The 26,542-nt window shown below is 39.2% G+C and overlaps 1 long non-coding RNA gene across 2 annotated transcripts; it reads right to left on the bottom strand.

The window, feature by feature from the left end:
• Positions 1-5,993: 5,993 nt before the first annotated feature.
• LOC124265259 lies at positions 5,994-24,150 on the bottom strand. Of its 2 annotated transcripts, none has more exons than XR_006895397.1 (4): positions 24,101-24,150; positions 20,845-20,953; positions 19,474-19,557; positions 5,994-6,437 (listed from the first exon to the last, which is right to left on the bottom strand). It is a non-coding gene; the product is annotated as an uncharacterized LOC124265259 (long non-coding RNA). The 2 variants fall into 2 exon arrangements; XR_006895398.1 differs by lacking the exon at positions 24,101-24,150 and adding an exon at positions 21,169-21,234.
• Positions 24,151-26,542: the final 2,392 nt, after the last annotated feature.

Below are 26,542 nucleotides of genomic sequence, written 5' to 3'. Positions count from 1 at the left end.
CTGGGTAACCAACAGAGGATGATGTCGTACTGGCCAGTAGCTAGATCATTATATAATTCGATTATTTCAATTAAAAGTAGATGTTTGCAGGATAGATTTTTTATAGCCTGAAGGCAAGAAAGAGAGTCAGAAAAGATTATATATTGTGTATGTTTAGGATGTCTTTGAATATATTCAATAGCTGTTAATATGGCGTTTGCTTCTGCTGCAGTGGCACATGCCACCGCGCCACCATCCTTGGACCCATCTGTATATAAGGATTTGTAGGTATTATATTTATTTTTTAATTGATTATATTCTTGTTTATATTGTAACTCATTTGTTTCAGATTTCTGAAACTTTGTCAGAGTCAGGTCAACTTCAGGCCTCACCAGTTGCCAAAGAGGAGAAGAAAGAAGACAGGAAGGAGATATTTTCCAGCTCAATGCCAGCAGCAGAAAGGAATGGTTTAATTCTTAGCCCAAGAGGCGGAACAAGAGAAGACTTTTTGTTGCATAGATCCTCATAAAGAGGATTGAAAACACAGTTAAATGCAGGATTAGACTCGTTAGAATAGAGTTTGTTATATACTGTAATGATAATTTGATACGACGTTGGTTAAGGGATGGCCTCAACATAGAGTCTGTCAACAGAAGTTCTAAAAGACCCAAGACAAAGTCTTAGGCCTTGGTTGTGGACAGAATCCCGTAGTTTTAGGTTGCTTTTGCAGGCTCCACCATATACAATGGAGCCATAGTCAAGTGAAAGAGGGTGGTGACCGCCGTTGAGAGTTAGGTGTGGTACTTAAAAGAGTTGTCATGGTTGCTGTCGTTAATTTGTAATTATACTTAACATTCAACATTTCTAACAGTGCTCACTAATCCATTACTTCTTTCACTTACTTTCAAATGTTAGTTTAAGCACAGTTATTATGTGAAGGCATTATTGTTGACATATTTATCTGTTAGAACTGACCTCCATATAGTTAATGACGTCACTATTTTACGTTCACGCCTCCTTAAACGCAAGTGATTTTGAATGCAATTCTTAAAAATATATTTGACAGGTAAATTTAACCTTCACACATGCTAGTGATATCATCGGAATTGAACAATCGACCCCGTTTGAAGCAGAGGTTTCTGGGTGTGGAAAGGGATTTGTCGGCCTACAGTAATAGTAATGTATTACTCACGTTCATCTTGCACATTAATTCAACTCAGAGCCTAAAAAACGTCACTTGTATATAGATATATAGAATGCAAAAGTCGTAGCGGATGGCCCAACTAACAAATCGCTTACTTGGCGAAAATGACTTGTACCAGAAGAAACTTCAAAAAAATAATCCCTTTGGAAATCCAATGAAGGTTTTAATGATACGACGACTCTTATCATTAATGACCCTAAACGATGCTTACATAACTAAAGACATCGCTGAGAGTTAGTTTGTTCTCTCTATTCAAATTTTTATCCTCAGGTCCGGCGCAAGTCGCTAATGTAAATAATTACTGACAATATGTCACTAATACAGCGTGTTTCACAGATCCATGCATATTGTGGCTTGTGTTTGGTGAACATTGTTCAGTGCTATTGGGAATATATAATCCTCTGTGAGAGGAGTAGACGATGTGTACATTCGCATGACCCGCTTATCCTAATGACCGGAAATAGTACCGATGGTATCACCCAGTACAGTTGCTTATTGAACAATGGTATCGTCAACGAATGGGTGATCAGTATATTTATTGATTGTATTAAAATGAACTTACTATATGAAGAACATGCTTATGTTTTAAATACAAGACTAAGAAATTGGTTAGAAAAAAATAACTTGTCTGCGAGCGGATAGAAACGGTATTGGTCACCTGTATACACTGTGTAAATATATACACTGTCATAAATAACCTTTGTATGTTTTGTGGACATAAGAAAGGCGTTTGACACTGTAATTGCCTGTGGTACAAACTTATGTCTATAATTGCCTGTGGTACAAACTTATGTCTATGGGAGTATATGCTAAACTAGTGAAAGCAGTGCAGAACTTATATGACGATGTGAACTGTGCTGTTATGTTAAATGACCACATCACAGGACTATTAACAAGTATCTCCAAAGGAAGTTACATGTTATGAATATTTGATGTAAATGGTCTCACTGTAAATCTTGATAATTCTAAAATCATTCATTTTAGAAAAAATTTGCTATTCAGTCATGTTTTGTTTTACATTGGTATAACACAATTGTTTATGATACATTTTAATGTAATTTGAGTTTGGGTTTCAACGAATATGGATATGCTCCAAGTAAATGCAAGAAGAGGGAATATGGGTTTGTGTTCTATTGTTTTCGTTATATATCTTAGACTTAAATCTAAGCGTAGCAGTCGCATATCAAAAAGGAAACATTTATGGGCTATGCAAAAAATAATTCCCTTAGATTATATAGAGTTCTAAATTGTTATCTCAACATAACTCTGAATTTTTACTTTATAATCACTGGGGTTCTAAACGTTGCATTAATTATGTAATCATGGAATTCTTAAAAAGACAGGATGTTGATTGTTGGCATGCATCTTTCTGGAATGATGTTCGAAAAGTTAACGGTAATAAATTGCGGACCTATCGTTGGTATAAAGAAACTCCCTTTGTTGAAAATTATGTTAAAAAATTAGGTTTAGAGATCGTCGTCGTATTTTATCCAAATTTAGATGAGGTATTTTACCCTTGTTGTGCCAGGCCCCCTGTTCCTTTTTTATAAAGGCATTGTAAGTATTGTATTATAAGCGATAATGATTCCCACGTGCATATAGTTGAAGATAAATTTCATTTTTTAGTGAAATGTAATTTTTGTGAGGATTTAGGTTTATCTTATTTGAAGCTGCCTTTAAATGTAACCATTTTTGATAACTTAAATGATACCGACAAGTTTATATTTCTTACGAAAGAAAACATATCCAAAATATTTTCGCCTCTTCACTTGTATAAAAGACAAGAAATGTCATTGATATAATTTATGTACATATTACGCACGGTTTTACTGTTGTACAATGTGTTGTCTGTAAAATGTACTTGCGCGTATGACACTTTAATAAAAATATACTACTACTACTACAACTACTACTAACTTCTGCAGAACCTCCACAGTCTGCAAATCCGACCTTTGGGCGACAGTACTATAAACTGCGACCTTTGGACGACATTGCCGTATATTACAAATTTAATAATAATAATATAGATCATTTGTAATGCGCTTGACTCCACAACACTTGGCCATGCTCTAAGCGCAAACACAAGACAGTCAGTAGCGAAGAAAAAGAAATGTCTTTAGATGAGATTTGAAACTTGAGAGAGTTGGAGCAGATTTGATGTCTGTAGGGAGAGAGTTCCACAGACAAGCAGCTGAATGTTTGAAGGATCTATGTCCGAAAGTTTTGAGTTTATATGGAGGCACAACAAGAAGAGATTGATCGGCACATCTGAGATTCCTCGGTGGGACGTAGGGTGAGACAAGGGCTTGGAGATAGAGTGGAGCAGTTCCATTTAGTACTTGGTAAGTTAGAGTTAAAATCTTAAACTCTATTCTTTCCCTAAATTTACATTGATTTATTATTCTATTTGGGTTATATACATTTGAATTTGATAATTAAACATAAAAAGGGGATAAAACCTTGTAAATATATACAAATAGAGAATATATTTTGGTGTCGCCCATACCGTGTCGCCCAAAGGTAAAGTGTACGGCGTACATGTATATATACAACCTTTAGGCGACTGTCGCCCAATGGTCGCTTATGTAATATACAAGTCATATATATGTCGCACAATGGTTGCTGTTTAATACTATATACGTGTATACATTTCTGTTGCTGCTTATTTGATACATATCGCCCATTGGTTGTTTATGTGTTTCAGTGTCTTGCGCGCCGAGAAATTGTTTTTCCTATGTGTGCATGAAACTGACTACTAGTATCTTGTTTCCCATGTGTAACATCGCACATACAATCAATTGATACTTTTGTGCTTAATTTTCTCAAATATGATGCAGTCAAACAAACCAGACTAGTTAGAATAAACACTGAGATTATGATTACTTGTAATATTTCTAAAAATATTATGCTGTAACATACATTTATCATTTGGCTTAACTTGTTTCCCACTCAAGCGCTTAAGTGCCCTTGCTTTAGATTAGTTTACGTTGTTTACCACTCATGGTTTGCTGTGGAATAAGTTTTGAGGATATGTTAAGATTAACCAACAACTAAATATGAAATATTCCCATACTCAAACACCGAAAACCTCTATAGGAAATCAACACCCTGATGAAGACAGGCAGATAAGTAGTCTTTCTTTCGGGGGGTAAGAAAACGACGTCGTATCGCTTCCCGTGAACGAACAAGAGAAGACGATTTTGTCAGTACAGACGTACAATTTTCAATTAAAAATCATTAAACAATTTTATGTATCTTTTCAGTTCTAATTTGTTTTTGCTAGGCATTGTATTATATGCAGGGATAAGAATTAGCGTGTGCATTTGCCTTGTATACACAGTCGGAAATGGCAATCAGCTGTGCACACTTTTCCCCGCCATCTACCGGTGATTTAGTTAATCGGAGTGATCGGAAAAATATAGTATCTGAAATTATTATGTTACCATGACAAGTATATTGTTTCATTTTAATTGCAGGTTTTGCTCTATTACTGAATAATATATATAATCATAAGTAAGGTTATGCGACAGCTCTTTGGTGTATTACTGGATAGTATTTATGCAAGGAACAATTTGACATGTCACCAATGAGGTTTCGCGCGATCTCGCTATTTCCACAGCGAAGACATGTGATCGTCCAGCTTAAAGAACTATTACTTTTAGCCAAACGAAATATGTATACGTATCCATTTTCTGCCAAATACACTTCATTTCGAGGCGTGAGTAGATGCAATATGATGGTGATTTTTGTGACTAATGCGGACCGAAGTTATAATATCGGGGAGACACAGGATTTCACTGCAGTTGATATAAACATTCTTTTTTGACCTTTTGAGTAAAATTAATAAACTGGATTGCAAAGTCCAGATATAAAAAATATGTTTCATGACGAGATAAAGTAACAACATGATAACTTGCGTAATTAAATATGGATTTGTTGACACTATTTCAAATGACTGATCACGACGAAAAGATCAGCGAAGGTTGATGGAGTCTGGAGTCTGAATACCATCTAAACACAGCCCATTTTGAGCCAGTCGGGATTATTCCCGTTCTCCTATCATTCACTGAGGCATACCAGACGACTCCTGAATAAACTGGGGCTCCGACATTGATTTTGCCTGATGTCTGGTCTGAATATCACCTAAACACAGCCCATTTTGAGCCAGTCGGGATTATTCCGGTATCTCCTATCATACACTGAGGCATACCAGACGACTCCTGAATAACCTGGGGCTCCGACACTAATATTTTCCTGATGTCTGGTCTGAATACCATTTAAACACAGCCCATTTTGAGCCAGTCGGGATTATTCCCGTTCTCTTATCATACATTGAGGCATACCAGACGACTCCTGAATAAACTGGGCTCCGACACTGATATTTTCCTGATGTCTGGTCTGAATACCATCTAAACACAGCCCATTTTGAGCCAGTCGGGACTATTCCGGTTCTCCTATCATACACTTAGCCATACCAAACGACTCCTGAATAAACTGGGGCTCCGACACTAATTTTGCCTGATGTCTGGTGTGAATAAAATCTAACCACAACCCATTTTGAGCCAGTCGGGACTATTCCGGTTCTCCTATCATACACTTAGTCATACCAAACGACTCCTGAATAAACTGGGCTCTGACACTGATATTTGCCTGATGTCTGGTCTGAATACTATCTGACCACAGCCCATTTTGAAATAAACACTGCACTAGATCCGCAAGTGCTACACCACCACTATCCACCCCCACTCCATGGAAACTGGAGCCATAATCCACCCCAGTGCGAACCAATGATAGGAACAAGAAAAGATTGTAAGTTTAAAAATTACTATTTATTAAACCAAATAGTTTTGACATTCTTATTTACATAACTTAGCAAAAATTTGTAATTTTTGCATTTACACTTCTCTGAACGAGACCTTGACTAACATTCGTCAGGTTAAATTGCTGATTATGTTGTTCTGTGATGAGGTGTTTCACTCTATGAGGGTGGGTTCAAATCACACATGGGATTGACTCCACCCCCACCAGCAAAGTACTAGTATCTGTACTTTACTGGGAAAGTGAATTCCCAACTGTAACATCCCTCAGAAATCATCTGAATAGTTTTTAAGTTAATCTTATTCTTGAAATGTGTGCCATCTCTTCCTTGTCCTTTGCTGCTGTATTTTCTGCTTGTTCATCATTTTTGTTCTCAGTTGGACATAAGAGCATTCACGCTTGGAAATCTGTAGAAATGCCTGAACTGTCTCCTTTTCTGAAATATGACAAAGTTTTCAAAATTATGTTAAAACATCAAGGTACAATTCCAGTGAGTATCATCACTCAGCTTCTAGTCCTATAGCCTTTACCCAACTCCCCAACTTAAGGTTTTATTAGGACAAGTAAACATTTGCCATTTTAAAGATTTAGCTCATTTGTTATCATTATGAGGACTTGTGGCCTAAATATACTATTCCTACTTTGCTAAGGATCAAATCATTGATTCAACAGAAAACTATGATGTGGGATCTAATTTGGTTTAAATATCTAAGCTTATTGTAAGCATGGATCCTAGGTTTCAGTATGTCATTTAATCTTGTGGATCCCATACCTGCTATTGACAGGTGTTGTGTACTTGTAAATGACTCATTCCATGATTTGCAAAATGGTTGATTGGTGCCATTAAAACCATGTTTATGGTTACTCATGTATCAAGTGCATAAGGTTAGATTAAAGTAGATGTTTGCCTAAAGAAGGGTTACTATATTACAATTTACCCAGTTTTAAATGGATACAGTATCAAATTATAAATCTATGTTTAAGTAAAGTTGGGAATTTTTGTGATTCTTAGCAAAGTGTGAGTAGTCTATGTTAGTTTCTAATCACTGCAATATTCAATATAACAACGTATAATCCTTAAATTAACTTTGCAATAAGGTAGAATAGAAATAGTTCTATAAAGATGGAGCCTTGTGTATTGAGGAAACTTTAAATCTCGTAACATGGCTGAAAATTGAATGGGAGTGACTGCCAATGTCTATGAGAGAAATGAGGGTCAACACTTGTAGTTAGTGAGTTTAGTTTTACGCCGCTTTTAGCTATATTCCAGCAATATCAGGGTAGGGGACACCAAAAATGGGCTTCACACATTGAACCCATGTGGGGAATCGAACCCGGGGCTTCGGCATGACATGCTAACGCTTTAACCCCTAGGCTACATCACCGCCTGTCAGTAATCACTTCATTAAGCAGATAGAGACTGAATACCACTGAGAAAGGAAAAGTAGGAGAAGGAGGTCCAGATAGATACTGGTTAACTTTATTGCTTAGTGAAATGATGATGAAACAAAACACTGACATAATTAATATGCAGCAACATGCACATGTTCTGGTATATACTCAGAGAAATTATTACAGCAATGATAAAATAATCACAGCAACAAGAAAATAATTGAACAAAAGAGAAATATTGATTAAAACAACATTTTGATGGACAAAAATGGCAGCATTAGGTTTTTTATAAAACAAAGGTCTGAACTGAAAATATGCAAACAAATAAAAGATATCTGATTCGCTAACTTCTAAACCAAACTTCATAAAATTCTGCATACAATTGGCTCAGTGATTTTTCTCCAAATCTCCTACATGTCAAACATGATGCAATTGGAACCAGTTGATGACATATGTCGGCAATATGTCAGCCAAGTTCTAGCAGTGCTGAAGGCTAAGGGTTAGTTATCTAGTTTGAAAAAAAGACATGGTATGTTTTCAGATTTGAGAGTTTTGTTGAGTATTTGATAAAACAGAAATTACATTTGGAACATACAAGTTTAGCTTGAGGTTTGAAATGCAAACAATTTTGGCATTGACTACTCAATGAAACCTACAAATCTAGAAACATACAGTATGTACTGACATTGTAGAATACAAACATGATCTGTCGTTTTTCAAATTTCTATCTATCTAGGTGACTTTCAAAGTTGTGAGACATGAGAAAGGTCTGGAATGCTATGAGTTCACCATGGTATGTAATAACACCTTGATAGAATGCATGACATCACCATGATCACATGCTTTAGTGATAACTGAGCTCTTCATCAGAAAGTGGGGGGAAAACTTGAAATGCACTGACTTATTCAGTAGACAGAGCAAATCATTTGTATTTCAATAACAATACTGGTCAATCATGTTTCAAATTGTATATAATATCTCTGAGTGTGACCCCCATAATTCATATAAACTGACCCTATATTTTTATGTATGAAGGGTCCCTAATTGTCCTTTTCCAGGCAGAACACCACTTATGCATCTCAGTCAGGTATGACATATATCATTTGAATTGTTGAATCATAACTGACATCAGTCAATACAGACTGCAAGGAAGAAATATTAACCCTTTAGTATGTATGATTTAATACTACAGCTGAGTGCACAGTGTGACAACCCAACTCCACTTATCCATATGATATAACTAGATTACAAGCTGATCAGTTAAATGGCCTCTTTAGGGATACAAAGTTTGAATAAAATATGACTGTAGACAGGTGAACTACAGAGAGCTTGGTATATACACTATATATGATGTGTTGCCCAAAGCTCCACTGACCATGTATATGTGTTGCCCAAAGGTGTACTGATAATACATATGATGTGTTGCCCATAGGTCTACTGATTGTAGGATGTGTTGCCCAAAGGTGTACTGATAATACATATGATGTGTTGCCCACAGGTCTACTGATTGTAGGATGTGTTGCCCAAAGGTGTACTGATAATACATATGATGTGTTGCCCAACTGATAGTATGTGTTGCCCAAAGGTTGATAATATGATGTGTTGCCCAAAGGTCTACTGATAATGTGTGTGCCCATACTGATGATGTGTTGCCCAAAGGTCTACTGATAATTATATATGTGTTGCCCAGGTCTACTGATTATTTGTGTTGCCCAAAGGTCTACTGGTTATTATATGAGATTTTTTGCCCAAAAGTCTACTGATTATATGATGTGTTGCCCAAAGGTCTACTGATAATATACATGTGTTGCCTAAAGGTCTACTGATTGTATATATGTGTTGCCCAAAGGTCTACTGATAATATACATGATGTGTTGCCCATAGGTCTACTGATAATACATATGAGGTGTTGCCCAAAGGTCTACTGGTATTATATAAGATGTGTTGCCCAAAGGTCTGCCCTGGTATTGACAATAATATGATGTGTTGCCCATAGGTCTACTGATTGTAGGATGTGTTGCCCAAAGGTGTACTGATAATACATATGATGTGTTGCCCACAGGTCTACTGATTGTAGGATGTGTTGCCCAAAGATGTTCTGATGATACATATAAGGTGTTGCCAAAAGGTCTACTGGTAATATATGAGATGTGTTGCCCAAAAGTCTACTGGTAATATGATGTGTTGCCCAAAGGTCTACTGATAATATACATGATGTGTTGCCTAAAGGTCTACTGATTGTATATATGTGTTGCCCAAAGGTCTACTGATAATATACATGATGTGTTGCCCACAGGTCTACTGATAATACATATGAGGTGTTGCCCAAAGGTCTACTGGTATTATATAAGATGTGTTGCCCAAAGGTCTACTGGTATTATATAAGATGTGTTGCCCATAGGTCTATTGATTGTAGGATGTGTTGCCCAAAGGTGTACTGATAATACATATGATGTGTTGCCCACAGGTCTACTGATTGTAGGATGTGTTGCCCAAAGGTGTACTGATGATACATATAAGGTGTTGCCAAAAGGTCTACTGGTAATATATGAGATGTGTTGCCCAAAAGTCTACTGATAATATACATGATGTGTTGCCCAAAGGTCTACTGGTAATATATGAGATTTGTTGCCCCCAAGTCTACTGGTAATATGATGTGTTGCACAAAGGTCTACTGATAATATACATGATGTGTTGCCTAAAGGTCTACTGATTGTATATATGTGTTGCCCAAAGGTCTACTGATAATATACATGATGTGTTGCCAAATAGTCTACTGATAATATACATGATGTATTGCCCACAGGTCTACTGATAATACATATGAGGTGTGTTTGCCCAAAGGTCTACTGGTATTATATAAGATGTGTTGCCCAAAGGTCTATTGATTGTATAAATGTGTTGTTGCCCAAAGGTCTACTGATAATATATATGATGTGTTGCCCACAGGTCTACTGATTGTATACATGATGTGTTGCCCAAAGGTCTACTGATGATATATATGATGTGTTGCCAAAAGGTCTACTGGTAATATATGAGATGTGTTGCCCAAAAGTCTACTGATAATATACATGATGTGTTGCCCAAAGGTCTACTGATAATATATGATGTGTTGCCCACAGGTCTACTGGTAATATATATGATGTGTTGCCCAAAGGTCTACTGATTATATGATGTGTTGCCCAAAGGTCTACTGATAATATACATGATGTGTTGCCTAAAGGTCTACTGATAATATACATGATGTGTTGCCAAAAAGTCTACTGATAATATACATGATGTATTGCCCACAGGTCTACTGATAATACATATGAGGTTTTGCCCAAAGGTCTACTGGTATTATATAAGATGTGTTGCCCAAAGGTCTACTGGTATTATAAAAGATGTGTTGCCCAAAAGTCTACTGGTAATATACATGTGTTGCCAAATAGTCTACTGATAATATACATGATGTATTGCCCACAGGTCTACTGATAATATATATGATGTGTTGCCTAAAGGTCTACTGACAATATATATGATATGTTGCCCAAAGGTGTACTTATAATATAGATGATGTGTTGCCCAAAGGTCTACTGATTGTATGATGTGTTGCCCACAGGTCTACTGATAATACACATGATGTGTTGCCCACAGGTCTACTGATAATATATATGATGTGTTACCTAAAGGTCTACTGACAATATATATGATATGTTGCCCAAAGGTGTACTTATAATATAGATGATGTGTTGCCCAAAGGTCTACTGATTATACATATGATGTGTTGCCCACAGGTCTACTGATAATACATATGATGTGTTGCCCACAGGTCTACCGATAATATATATGATGTGTTGCCCAAAGGTCTACTGATTATACGATGTGTTGCCCACAGGTCTACTGACAATACATATGATGTGTTGCTCACAGGCCTACTGATAATATATATGATGTGTTGCCCAAAGGTCTACTGATAATACATATGATGTGTTGCCCACAGGTCTACTGATAATACACATGATGTATTGCCCACAGAGTCTACTGGATAATATATATATAGTGATGTGCTACCCTAAAGGTCTACTGACAATATATATATGATATGCTGCCCAAAGGTTATACTTATAATATAGATGATGTGTTGCCCAAAGGTCTACTGATTGTATGATGTGTTGCCTTAAAGGTCTACTGATAGCCACATATGATGTGTTGCCCACAGGTCTACCGATAATATATATGATGTATTGCCCGTTAGTCTACTGATAATATACCTGATGTGTTGCCCAAAGGTCTACTGACAATACACATGATGTGCTGCCCAAAGATCTACTGATAATATAGATGATGCTGCTCCAAAGGTCTACTGATTATATGATGTGCTGCCCACAGGTCTACTGATTAAAACACATGATGTGTTGCCCAATACGTCTACTGGATATAATATATGATGTGTTGTCCACAGGTCTACTTGACAGCACACATATGATGTGTGTGTTGCCCACAGGTCTACTGATATAATATACTCTGATGTGCTGCCCAAAGGTCTACTGATTATATGATGTAAGCTGCCCACAGGTCTACTGATAATACATATGATGTGTTGCCCACAGGTCTACTGATAATATATATGATGTGTTGCCCAAAGGTCTACTGATTATAAGATGTGTTGCCCACAGGTCTACTGACAATACATATGATGTGTTGCTCACAGGCCTACTGATAATATATATGATGTGTTGCTCACAGGCCTACTGATAATATATAGGATGTGTTGCCCACAGGTCTACTGATAATACACATGATGTATTGCCCACAGGTCTACTGATAATACACATGATGTATTGCCCACAGGTCTACTGATAATATATATGATGTGTTACCTAAAGGTCTACTGACAATATAAATGATATGTTGCCCAAAGGTGTACTTATAATATAGATGATGTGTTGCCCAAAGGTCTACTGATTGTATGATGTGTTGCCCACAGGTCTACTGATAATACATATGATGTGTTGCCCACAGGTCTACCGATAATATATATGATGTGTTGCCCAAAGGTCTACTGATTATACGATGTGTTGCCCACAGGTCTACTGACAATACATATGATTTGTTGCTCACAGGCCTACTGATAATATATATGATGTGTTGCCCACAGGTCTACTGATAATACACATGATTTGTTGCCCACAGGTCTACTGGTGATATATATATATATATGAGTTGCCCAATGGTCTACTGATAATATATATGATGTGTTGCCCACAGGTCTACTTGTGATATAGATGATGTGTTGTCCAAAGGTCTACTGATGATATGATGTGTTGCCCACAGTAGTATAGGGAATGGGGGTTCTGTGACAGGCCGATTAAGAGCGTCATTATATATCTATTCCGCTTCCAGCCCCCAGTATAAATTAACAATTTCGAGCAGAGACACCATTCGATGCACATCCCAGACCCCTATAGGAGCCTTAACATCTGTAGAGTTTCGGCAACCCCAGGCGAGAACGAGGACGGCCGGATGCCAAGTTCCCAGTCATAGAAAGCGATTAAGAGCATCATTATATACCAATTCCGCTGGAGCAGAGACACCATTCAATGCACAAGCCCATGCACCTCTCACGTTTTTGAAGCAGAGACACCATTCTGTAAAAATACACCTCTACCATTTTGAGCAGAGTACATCGCTCGATGCACATCACCGCAGTTTGCTCCACCGACCTCTCCAAAGCATTCAGTAGAAGTCCCGGACGGGAGCACAGTTGGCTCTGGCAGCGGCAGTCACGCCACCAAGCTTAGTGGCTGGCGCCTGCGCGGGGTCGGCAGCACGCTCTCTCCAGGGGCTGTATTCCATATTTCACGCGAGTCGCATTGGAACCGATGCGTCAATCGATTTATCTAGTTTCTTGTGCTGGGGCTTTCCACGCCCGGCTTAATCTCCACTCTGGGCTTAAGTGATAAGTTGTCTTTTTGGAGGCATTTGGTTGCTAATATATCTATACATTCACAAAAATATTGTCTATATGGGAAACTAAGGCACACTAGACAAACTGGGTTTACACCAGACATAACCTAGAGGGTTGCTAAGTATTGCTAAGCATTTGCTAAGCATTGCTACATTTGCTAAGCATTGCTACATTGCTAAGCATTGCTAAGCATTTGCTAAGCATTTGCTAAGCATTGTTAAGCATTTGCTAAAGCATTGCTAAGCATTGCTAAGTATTTGCTAAGCATTGCTAAGCACTGCTAAAGCATTTGCTAAGCATTGCTAGGAGCTCTTTGGGAGAGGATTGGGATTCCTGGGGAGGATTGGGATTCCTGGGAGAGGATTGGGATTCCTGGGAGAGGATTGGGATTCCCATATATAGACATATAGGAAGTATGGGTATATATATTCCCAGGAAAAAACCAACCATGCCACCAAAAAGAGATTTGCCTTCGCATAAGATCCAAGAAATACACTCCTTCGAGGGTGCTCCCCAGCAAAATGAGGTTAAAAGCTGCCTCGGTATTGGGTCCACAAGACTCTACACATATGGAGAGATCCTGATCGCTAAAGAACCAGAAGTATCGCTATTAGCCAGTCGATGACCCACAAATATCGTTGCCGCCCCAACGGAAACCGCCAAAAGGTGACTCGATAGATCGAAGTAACAATGGCTCTGGTAGTACCCGCTACAACCATCCAGGACTTCTACCATCGCTTGGGAGTTCTCGAGACTCGTGTGGAGCAACCCGCCATACATCGTCAATTTATTGGTTGACATCCTGTCGAGGTTGGACAAGGATGAAGTCCTGGAGGAAATAGAAGAGGAACAAGAAGACACCTGCCTGGGCTATCCAGAAGGCGGAGGATGGTAGAATCAGCCCAAAGGTTAACCTATGCTTCGATAGCTGCCATTATTACTCTGGAAGGTCATCCACAAGACCTGGAAGCATAGTAAACCAGCAACACCTAAGCCCTGAAACTCCCCGGACCCTTCCGCGATGTAGTAACATTTAGAAGACATTTGATTTCGCGATGGCAAGGTATACAGCATATGGTGGCCGTGGGAACCGCATTATTGCAAATGGGTATTGCTCGGCAAGCCGGTTAGCCCGCGTGAAATAGCCGCTGTGGCTGAATATTGCTACTTTCGCATGCCCACTGTGAGAAAGGGTCATGTCAATTACGCATGCAAAGTATGCGCATAGGGTCACAAAGGACAGCCATGGGCTGTGCAAAGACCATGGAGAGGGACGTAGTTCGAAACCAACTTATTTACGATAAGAAGAAAGACTACCTCAACGAACGTAACCGCCTGCCTAGGACGAAAGATTTAAGGGGCGATTCATATTTTTTGAAGGCCATGACGGGATTATCTGCACATCGAAAAACTCTCTATTAGACATGTGGCTCCGCGATATGGTATACAATGGCGATTACTGTCGCCTGAACTCAAAGTTCTCTAAAAGTTGGGACTGACGGGTTATTCTCGCCTGAGGAAACCCCAACTGCTCACCTTGCTCGATATGAAATATACCAAAGCCCCCTACCGCAGCGGGAGACCTCAAACTCCTCGCATAAAGAACGGATTGAAGAAGTTATTCCCGCGATGAGAAGAGCCGAAATTGATCACCTTGCTGGAAGACACCAGGCCAGTAGGGGTTGAGATTTGTGCAGACTCCGAGCACGCCGTGGTAAGTATCTCCTCGGGTTGGATAATAGCCGGTTGATTCCAATATCGATACCGGTACAGTCAAATCCCCCACGCTAGTAAACTCCGCCGAAGAACTAGGCTGACTTGAAAAGCATCAAGTACCAACTAACGATGAAAAATGGAGCTCCAAAAACAGAATAATGGACGGCAGTACTGAGTACGCTGCACCCTATTTCAGAGGTAAACAGGAAGCCCTAACCCAACCAGAATTGATTGAATCCCCATCGACGCCAGCGTCGCTGCAGAAAATACAAGAGTCGCTGGAGATATACCCATATGGGCTCTATGGATGGGTGGTAGACAAAATCAACACCATTTATCTCATTATAGCGGAACTACATGCGGCCAAAGGTGGGCATTAATACACGGGTGCCCAAGCATTTCAAGGCCAAAAGGCCCTCGCTAACCCCAAAACCCAAAGCTTAATGATGTTAATCGATTACTGTGCGGTGGTGGCGTCATAGCCACGCATGAACCAACCGGCAATCGGGCAGGCGTTCCAGCTATCCATCGATCGAAGAATCGGTTCCGACTTCACACGGTGTAGAACGCTTTAACACCCATCTCCTACTGGGCACAATTCGAAAGCAAAACAAGGTGGCCATCAATGTGTTCGGTCATGAAGCTACGACAAAACCATCGTTATAGGATAAGCCCTGTGGGTGATAAAACTGTCGCGAGAACCAATATATTCCTCATCTAAAAACGCTGACCAGTACCACTCACCGCGGCGATAAAAATCTGAATTAGGCTGTTGCACGATCAATCGATGCACGAGAAGAAACACTTCTGCTAACGATGTCTGCGGTTTTACGCGAGTCCGATCTGCTGCAAGCGCATCAGGGTATTGCCTAGGTGTAGGAGAGACGGCGCTTATCCCAGGTTCGATATGCCTAAGGAAGGCGACAACATCTTGAAATTCACCAACCACAAACACCAGATGCCTGTGCCTTACATGATCTACGCAGGACTTCGGCCCCCTCATCAAACGGTCGACCACGGCGCGCCCAACACTGAGCAAAGTTTTACGTGGCAAGACCCAAGAACACCAAGCTTGCGGGTTCGGTGCGGGTCGATCGATGCGATGGACAAACGAATGCTCCAGTCATCTACCGGTCCTGGCGCGGCAAGCCATTCCTGATGTGTTTGCAGCAGGAAGAGAAAATCATCAGGAAAAGGCTGTACAATGCTGCCCCATGCGCATGACTCCGAAGGACCAAGTAAAGCTCACAAGCGTGTTGAGAATTGCCACATATGTCAGGGGCTGCTGAATGGGGATGTTGTGAGAGATCACTGCCACATCACCGGCCGGTACCGGTGCCGCCCATAACGCGTTGCAATCTTCCAGCTTAGAATCAACCTCCTAAAACAATCAACATCCCGGGTCTTCCACAATCTGAGGAAGATGCGATGCCCACCTGATCATGCAGGCCATCTCGGAAGGTGGGCGGTGATATCAAGTGCATCCCCAACAACATGGAAAAATACATCTGCGCTCTCGCTCAACGGTCTGAGATTCATTGACAGCGCCAGTTCCTCCTGTCATCGCCTTCGATAGTTTGGTCAAAGCCAATGACACCTTCCCCATCACTGATCGGCACACCAACGCCAGACTTCGGCCCTGCTGATGAGGAAGGGTGTGTACCCATACGAGTACATGGATGATTGGTCTAAGTTCGATGAGACCGATTACCTCCCATCGAATCGGTTTTACAGCAACCTGACCGAATCCCATATCTCCCAGGACGATTCACGCCACGCAGCGCCAGAACGATGTGGGGAGAAACTGGGATGTAAGAATCTGGGTGACTACCACGACCTGTACTTGAGAAGCGGACGTGCTCCTGCTAGCCGATGTGTTCGAGACGCTTAGGAGGGCGGTTTGAAACAGTATCAACTCGACCCTGCATGGTACTACACCAGCCCCGGTCTATCGGGATCGCGCTGCTGAAGAAACCGGAGTTAAGCTGGAATTGCTCACGGATTACTTTACATGCACCTGTTCATCGAAAAAGGATTGGCGAGGTGGGATTTCCATGGCGCCAAACGGGTAATGCTAAGAGCCAACAATAAGTACGTGGAAGGCTCTTACTTTAGCAAAGCCCACCAATCATCTCCTCTACCTCGGCGCAACAACCTGTACACGGTTGGGCTATGAGTCAATCTCTGCCTACTGGTGGGTTTGAGTGGTTGAATGATGAGATCGATATCAACGAACATCGCGCCAGATTCGGGGAAGGGTTACATCCTCGAAGTGGATCTGGAGTATCCCCAGGCATTACACGCTGCTCACAACAGCTACCCGCTGGCCCCCGACTGACTGACTGAGTTTAGTTTTACGCCGCTTTTAGCAATATTCCAGCAATATCACGGCGGGGGACACCAGAAATGGGCTTAACACATTGTGCCCATGTGGGAATCGAACCCGGTCTTCGGGACGCGGAATAACGCTTTAACCACTAGGCTACCCCAATCCGCCCTTGCTGGCCTCGAACGGTTTGATGGTCTGCCGAGACTGGATGTCCGACTATCAGCTGGACTTGTTGAGTGAGACACACCCTGGCTCCGGGTGGAAAACTTCGTCCGAACTTGATGAACAAGACCAAATATCGTCGCAGCACTATCGCAACCTGCAGCTGTACCTATCGTTGGGTATGAAACTGACCAAAATTCATAGGGTGCTGAAGTTTGACCAAAGTCCTTGGATGGAGCCCTACATCAGAATGAACACAGGACCTGCAAAGCTGGCCACCAGTGACCGAGAAGAACTTGTATAAGCTCATGAACAACTTCGGTGTTTGGTAAGACGATGGAGAACCTGAGAAAAAGCGGGTGACGGTCAAACTTCAGGCGATGCGCATCTCACAGGAGGAAAAGCTCAGGAAGCTGATCGCTAGCCCGCCTTCAACAGAAGCAAGCTATTTGATAACGACTTGGCGGGCGCTGCACATGAACAAAAAGTCACATCAAGCTCAACCGACCCGTCTATCATTAGGGATGAGCATTCTCGACTTCGTCCAAACATCTCATGTATGATTTCTACTACAACCAGCTCAAGAAGCAATACGGTGATCGATGTGGGCTGCTGTACACGGACACAGATTCCTTGTTGTTAGATATACACCGAGGATGTGTATGAGGACATGGCAAAAACACATACACCTGTAACGACACCAGCGATTACCCCAAGGACCATGCCCTACACAACACACTATCAACAAAAAGGTCCTTGGCAAGATGAAGGACGAATCTTGCTGGCACACCCATCGCCGAATCACGCCGGTTTGAGGCCTAAGATGTACTCCATCTTGAAAGCTGACAAGGGTGAGATCCGAAGGCAAAAGGAGTCAAGAAATACGTGGTGAAACAACAAATCAAGCACGTCCTCTTCAAACAAGCTCTGTTCAAGAATAAGACGTTCAAACACCGAATGAACGCGTTGAGAAGCGACAAACACAACATCTACGGCATCACCCACCCTCAACAAGGCGTCGCTGTCGCCCATGGACACCAAACGATGGATCGCCTCCGACGGCGTCACGACTTACGCGTACGGGCACACGCTCATAAACCACTGAGTGCATCGAATGTCTCTGCTCGAAGCGGAATTGGTATATAATGACACTCTTAGTCGGCCTGTCACAGAATCCCTTGGGGAACTGGTGGCTGCTTAGCATTTGGCGCCGTCCTCGTTCCCGCCTGGGGTTGCCGAAACTCTACAGATGTTAAGGCTCCTATAGGGGTCTGGGATGTGCATCGAATGGTGTCTCTGCTCGAAATTGTTAATTTATACTGGGGGCTGGAAGCGGAATAGATATATAATGACGCTCTTAATCGGCCTGTCACAGAACCCCCATTCCCTATACTACTCCCACAGGTCTACTGATAATATATATGATGTGTTGCCCAAAGGTCTACTGATAAAGTCTGCTGTTAATATATATGATGTGTACAGGATGTGTTGTCCATTGGTTTGTAAAAAATATAAGATTGAATCTGTTGACCAAAGGTATGTAAAAATAACAGATAGGATGTGTTGCCCAATGGGCTGTGATTATAGCAGATAGGATGTGTTACCCAACATTCTGATGATTATGATATACATATCTTGCCCAAGAGTCTGCTGAATATAAATTAAACCATGTATATATGTAAGTTGCCCGATAGTTAACACAATACATCCTATTCATCATAAACACAGACCTTTATACAACACATCCTAGTTGTATACAATGGAATTTAGTAGCGAAAGCTTGATTATTTTACTAATGACCTGCCAATAATATGATGAAAAGCGGAGGTGCTAAACACATTCTTGACTTTGTATCATGATATGATGTTATGGGTGTTCACTTATCTTGATATCTAGAGAGAAACTACTAAACACTGTTGGTACCTTTTGACTTCCAGTGCATCTGCTGATGAACAGTATATCCACCTTTACATTTTAGTACCTTCTCACAGATACTACATCAGAATCCTGAAAAGGTAAAGGAAGAAAATGTATCTGCTGACATGGAATACAGGTGTCTTCAGTTCTCATTTGCTGAATTTACTGTGTATGAAGGACACAAAAACATTAATGCAAATGTATTGACAATTACATGAATCATTTGATAACAACCCATTTAAACACCTGATACAATTATGTAAAACAAATATATTTGAGAACCCACCCATCCCCACCCCCAGCCACCCCTGTGATATGAACAGAATGGTGTCAGAACTTTCATACACCTGATTATCTGATGGAAGATTGAATTATTGACTACAGAAAACAACAAAATGTAGGCAATATGTTAATTTGTATACTCTGTATTGAGAAATGCCAATATTTTCTCTTCATGGGTCTGGTCTGAATTGTGTGCACTAGGAAACACAACACGCATCAGCTCTCTATGAAACTGGTAAGATATGAGTAGATAGTAACCTAAAAGTGAAAATGATATCTCAATAAAAAACATGATTATTGCAGGGATTATTTTTTGAATTGTAAATGTTTGGACATCATTCAAGTGCAAAAGTCAATAGAAAAGCTTAAAAATGTTGAAAATTACCCTATTGATATATGAAAAGAGCAAATTCTGCCATTTTAAAAAAAAGCTACATTTACTGTAAAGATCATGTATTGAGATAATACCTAAAACATGTATTGCTGCACACGGTACTGATCGGCACACAACCATTCAAGATAACTGTACTAATATTGAGAAGGATTAAACAATTTGCAAAGATTCATGAGGCATTACTTCTCATGGGATATTGCAAGTTTGTGATGCTGAATTCTAAAGGTAGGCCAGAACATTGTTAAGGTTAGGGACGCCTAAATACATCGATGCGTTGATACTTTTTCTAAGATGGTACAATTATCAATACATTCAAAACTGTATCGATATTTAGTTTTGAAAGTATCTGTTTAAATATGTTGTAATATGTATCGTTTACATATCATGTTTTTTTGATGTTATGAGAGTTATAAATGATTATTTTTCATGCACATAGATGGGAAATTAGAACTTTTTCATCTCTGAGGATAAATAATGTTGATCTTTTCATGGACAATTATAAAATATGAAATATTAATGTTCAAAATGTAAATAAATTCATGCAATAATGCAGCGAAAATAGGTATCATGATACATATCAAATCATGTCTTGAGTTTACGTATCGATTCATAAAAATTATGTATCGCGACATCCCTAGTTAAGGTAGAAATCACAATTTCTACTAACGTGAAGGTATTGATCTCTGGATCACATAACCTACCCCTTCCTCCCTTTGGAATGCCTCAGAGACTCCTCCTCTGATTCTGCAATTTGAAGATCACATTTCTCCTCTGCCAAGCTCAACGTCTCTTGATCCCATTCATAATTGTCTGCATTATGTAACATCAAAATGTTGACAATATTATTCTCGAAATGATTATGAACTTAAATTCAAAATTGAGAATAAGAAATTTATAATTTTTCTTCCGAACTGATAAAGTATTTAAAATACTACTAGATTTAGTTATCATCCTAACAACATACATAAATTATGAATTTACAATGTTTCATATTCAGAAACTTTCGTAAAATAATATTAACTTACCAGGCATAAACTGGATTGGATATGATTTCCACATCTAACAGGACCATCCGAGACTAGCACTTAGTCTCTGAATATATTTAATTTTGATACAAACAAATAATTCATTTTAAACTGAAAAGGAGCTTCAGTGACATGGGAGATTCCTGAACCCAAATAAAACTAGACTTGCTTCAATTAGGGCTTCAGCATTGCAGAAAGGCATAGATGGAAGTAAAAATAATGCAGTTCAGGAACTATGAGACAGGCTAGACCTTTCCAGACTTTTTACAGTCTTTGTCAACTTTGAACTTGATTTGAAGGGTGACCAAAGGAAAAGACTTGCACCATCAAGTCAATTTGAATGGAATTTAAGAATACCCATAATATCATAAATAGTATGCATGATTGTGATGAAACATAGTTTCAATTTACTCACACAATATACAATGTTATGTCTTTATTCATGGGTTGCTTCTAAGTCATGTTCAGGATGCAGTTTTGTTAGTCATCCATGCATAAAATGTCAAAACTCACCACTAATACAAAATATGTTGATTTCTTTCAGATTTCTTTTTGATTTTTGTTTAAAGTTACTATTCCTAATAACGATCATCAATTCTATGATTTATATCAATACTGTCTGCCCAGTGCTGTTCAGAGATGTCGATATTAGTCGACAGTGCAAACTATCAGCCGGTGGTGGGCCAATGATGAATGATGCACACTACCTGAATAGATGCATCAAAGCAGCATTTCTGAAACTGTTGTTATGGTTTGTAAAAGTAACTTACAACAGGAAGAGGTTTTAATTCTTACTGTTTGTATTGAAGAAAATGTTCACCTCAATTTTTTTAAAAAGAAAAAGTTATTTTAAGAAACCCCCGCTTTGAACAAAATTACCCTTTTATGCAATTTGACCGCTAAGGGAACTTAAAAAACCATAACGACTAATAACATATCCCTGCATAGAAACAGTTGGTCTATTGACCTATCAATAAGTGAGATTCATCCTTGATTTTTCAGTTAATCTTATTCTGTCCACTGGTGTTTACCCTCTTTCCTATGTTACACAATGTACAGGATTTAGACTTTGAAATGAGGAAATGTTCCTGCATTAAATATACAAAGATATATCTGCAATGGAATTACGAAAGCTCAAAAAGGGAATTCTGACTGCATACATGCTCAATATTAAATTAACAGATTCAAGTGCATCAGTACATGTATTTGTTTGTCAAATTGAAGTGGAAAATCTCAAGCATTTGAAACTATATCAAGTTTGGACCAAGTGCAGAAAAATACAACTTAACCAACATTTATGGTTGTCAGTTGAGTTACCTGTGAGTAGGAGGATGTATTGGTCATAAATATGCTGGCTGAGTGGCAGTGGCATGTGGACAGACAAGGTTATAGTCCTGGGCCAAATGCAAGAAAGGTTTTTATCTTTCAGGATCTCTCAGCAGCAGTAAAAGTGTTATCCAGTAATTAGAAATTCTTGACACAATCAGCCACAAAATGTATCAGGTTACTAAAAACAAACAAGGTTTGACCCAGACAGCCATTACTTGTAGGTAATAAGGTTGTAGGCTACAATCTAAGTACCCAGATTAAGGTAATTAGTATTATTAGCATGAAAATGGTGCAAAATATACATTTCATCACTTAACACTGATATTTTTACTCTGATAGACCAGTGGAGGAGATATACTGCACATAAACACCCAAAGGGGCAGGGTTCAAAGCTGGAGTACAAAAAGCTATATTTGAAAGTTAGAAACTCTTGATAAAATAATGTAACTGAAACATTATGGTCAAGTGAGCAGATGCATATTTCCTTTGCATGGAACATTTAGGAAATGTGTAGCTGATATAAAAATGTGTAGTTCAGCTATCAGAGGAAACAGCAAAGAGCGGCAATGGAGATTGACATCATGAAACTATAACTACAAATTAAGTCTTCCTCAACACTGCAGTATCAGCTCATTATTTGAGCAAACCCATGCCAATGAGTATTAACCCCATGGTCTAATAGAGGGTGACAAGCACTGATGCAGTCAAAATATGCAGTGTGGGTGATAAAATGGGTTGTAATGTGTTATGCTATCTCTATATTTGGCCTTTAAGTAATTTTACTGAATTCAAGTCTTACAGGTTTGGTTAGTTCCTGAAATTAGAAATGGTTTGTGGACTGTTTGGGGGGTTTTATTTATCAATTAGTTGGTAGATATATATATTTAATATAAGAAAAAAAAATATCGGTGCGAAAAGATACCCTGAATATCAGGCGTCAGTGTGATGTCATGCAAATATTGTACTACAGTACAAAACTCTTCCGCAACCTCTTTATCAAACCGGTTTCGGTTTGAAACCAAAATATTCACAAAAATACGCTATTTTGTCAATTTAATGCATGTAAGACGTGGGTAATAAATAAAATACCACACTCGGTCTCATTACATACGAATTATACGTAACTCGTGACCTTCCTATGTTATCTGACCTCGCTTTCGCTCGGTCAGATACCATAAGAAGGACACTCGTTTCGTATAATTCGTATGTAATGAGACCTCGTGTAGTATTCTCTATGTCTCACAGTCGCTGAACCACAATAGTATTTTCCCTACTGCCTAACCCTTTCTGCAATGCTAAAGCCCTAAATGAAACAAGTCTACTTTTCCTCAGGTTCTGGTTTCCCTGGGGCTCCTTTTCAATTTCTAATGGGTTTGTTTGTTACTATCATTTTTTTTTTTTATATTCAGAGTCTAAGCGATAGTTTAGGTGTGGATCAAGTGGCATCATGATACGAGACCTCACAACCGCGATCAAGTTACCAGCAAACAATTTCTTCCAGTTGCGAAATCTTGAAATATATTGTGTCATGGGACAGGCATCGCCTTTGATACAATTGTATATGTTGCTGTTTTCAACAAAATACTCTGATTACGATACAAACCATGAATTTTCCATAGCCAAGTCACCTCGTGTAGTGCGCGAAAACTGTAGCAAACGGGATCCGATTTGACACAAAACGTGAACGGGCCTTCGTGTGAAACATGAATTCAATATATTTAGATTATTACAGTGTGACTTTGATTAAAGTATCAAATGTGTTAGTATTTAAACGTGTTCTTGGTGGCATATTATTCTTGTCTGTCAGCTCCCAGAATATCTACAGACATTATTGAATTATTAGCTCTGGCTCATTTCGACGTTGCCGCATTTTAACTTTCACCATTTTGACTGACTGACTGAGTTTATTTTTACGCCGCTTTTAGCAATATTCCAGCAATATCACGGCGGGGGACACCAGAAATGGGCTTAACACATTGTGCCCATGTGGGGAATCGAACCCGGGTCTTCGGCGTGACGAGCCAACGCTTTAACCACTAGGCTACCCCACCGCCCCTCACCATTTTGACGCACAGCCATATCGCCGAAAGTTAGTGAGAGCGAAACAGTAATGTTATGGCGAACACTTATTTTTTATGTATATTTGAAAAAACAGTTCAAAACCTAATAGCATATATCTAGACAATAATTCCCCCATTGTTTATTACTGAACATATATCCAGGTGTTAGAGAATTTTGTAGAAAACCCCGTGTCGCCGAAAGGTCGCAGAAGTTATATATACATGATATTTTTGTTTTTTCAATAACAGCACTGAATTTTTATAAAAATACAAAAGAAGCACACCCAAAGGTCCTGAGACGACCCTCTATCCAACCATCCACTTTGTGACATGCAGATATTTGAGATGAAATATACATTCATGTACAACTCTTTAGGCCAACATACATTGAACGGTCCAGATGAATGAATTACTCATCTGAGTGATATTTTCTTCTCAGATGTAAGTCTCGTAAACAGTCCCACAATCAATAGACCGATCCAGTCCCGGCCGATAAGCCCCGCCCACTTCGTTTTTGACCTTGGGGGGACAACCACTGACAAATCACAATGGCGTCACCGCCGGCGAAACGTTACGTGATTGCGAACGTTGTTGATGAATTCTGCTTGTGATACTTTGGTATCCGTCTTTTGTGGATGTTATTTAAAGAGGCAAGTTATACGTATGTGATTTTTATTATATTATAGCTGGCAGATTGCAACTGGCGAGTGAAAATGAGTTACATGCCCGATGAAAAATCGTCTCGACTAGCTGCAGAGACTGTAGGAAGCGTAATTTCTTTCGAATCAATTAATCTATCTGGCAATTCACCTCCGTCACAGATATTAGAAGGGGAAGGGTAACTGAAATTTTGTTGTTTGAGTTTATAATTTTATAAAACTGTGAACACAACCACATGTTCATGTTGCAGATCGTTTTGGTATCTATAAATAGATTATCAACACTGCGCGTGGCGCCTTTACTTATCCGTTGGCGTTGTTCAAATTTAGTTCAATAATCTGAAAACATGGGTTTCTATCTTTTAATGAATTAAGAGAATGGTAAATAAAAGCAGAAAATATTTCCGGTGTACTACTTCATGCACTTTATTTGTCTGTATATAATTTATGTAAACAAATCAATCACATTTGGAAATCTGGAAAAGTAATTGGGCTTATAAACCGTATGTTTCCATGGATGTATCTAGATCTGGACATACCCAGAAGCAAATATTCAACAGCTGATCTGCAGCAATTCTCAGTCAAGTTTCTCTCTTCAAAATCTGTACACCATGATAAACTGACACTGAATATAAGGAAATCATTTTTTCAATCATTTCCATTTTACTTTTCTATATGTACTTTGTTGTTGAATCCTAATTTACATACAAACTTCCACAATGCTGGACTTCGTGAACTGCCAGCGTTTATGTACAGGTATGTCACAGTACCAGAACACAATAAAGAGTCAAGATACAGTCTGCACCTGTACACTAGCTGAGCCATCTTCCAGAAATAGGAAACATGTGATGCAAAATCTTGGAACAGAGGATCCACAGTTATCCGAACAATTAACTAGCATTGAAATAGAATGTTACACAAAATACAAATGTAGATCTATTGTTTTTTTCATCAGAGACGTTTAACTGCTAACTACTAGTGTAAATAAGGTGCAAAGAATATATCTTATGTTCAAAGCTTTTTGTCAATACAGTTACATATTGCCATTATTGCTTCTTAATTAAACAATGATAATCTTTGTTTTATTAGATCTGAGACCATATCCCTAGATGACATAACACTGAATTTGATCTATTTCCTTTTCTGAGATACTTACTGGTGTCATAAAAATTATAGTTAAGTTGATTCAAAATTTGTTAAAAGTCATAACAAAGATTTAGGAAAACAGACATGAAAATGTCCTGAAGCATTCACCTCCTACAAACCAGTGTGCAATTTAATATGAAGCTCATTTTCCAAATAACCATCAACAAACCTTGAACAATT

This window comes from Haliotis rubra, unplaced genomic scaffold (assembly GCF_003918875.1).
Source record: "Haliotis rubra isolate DU_JTF1 unplaced genomic scaffold, ASM391887v1 Scf97, whole genome shotgun sequence".
In the NCBI taxonomy this organism is placed as follows: Eukaryota; Metazoa; Mollusca; class Gastropoda; order Lepetellida; family Haliotidae; genus Haliotis; species Haliotis rubra.
This window is presented reverse-complemented; position numbering and strand designations above follow the sequence as displayed.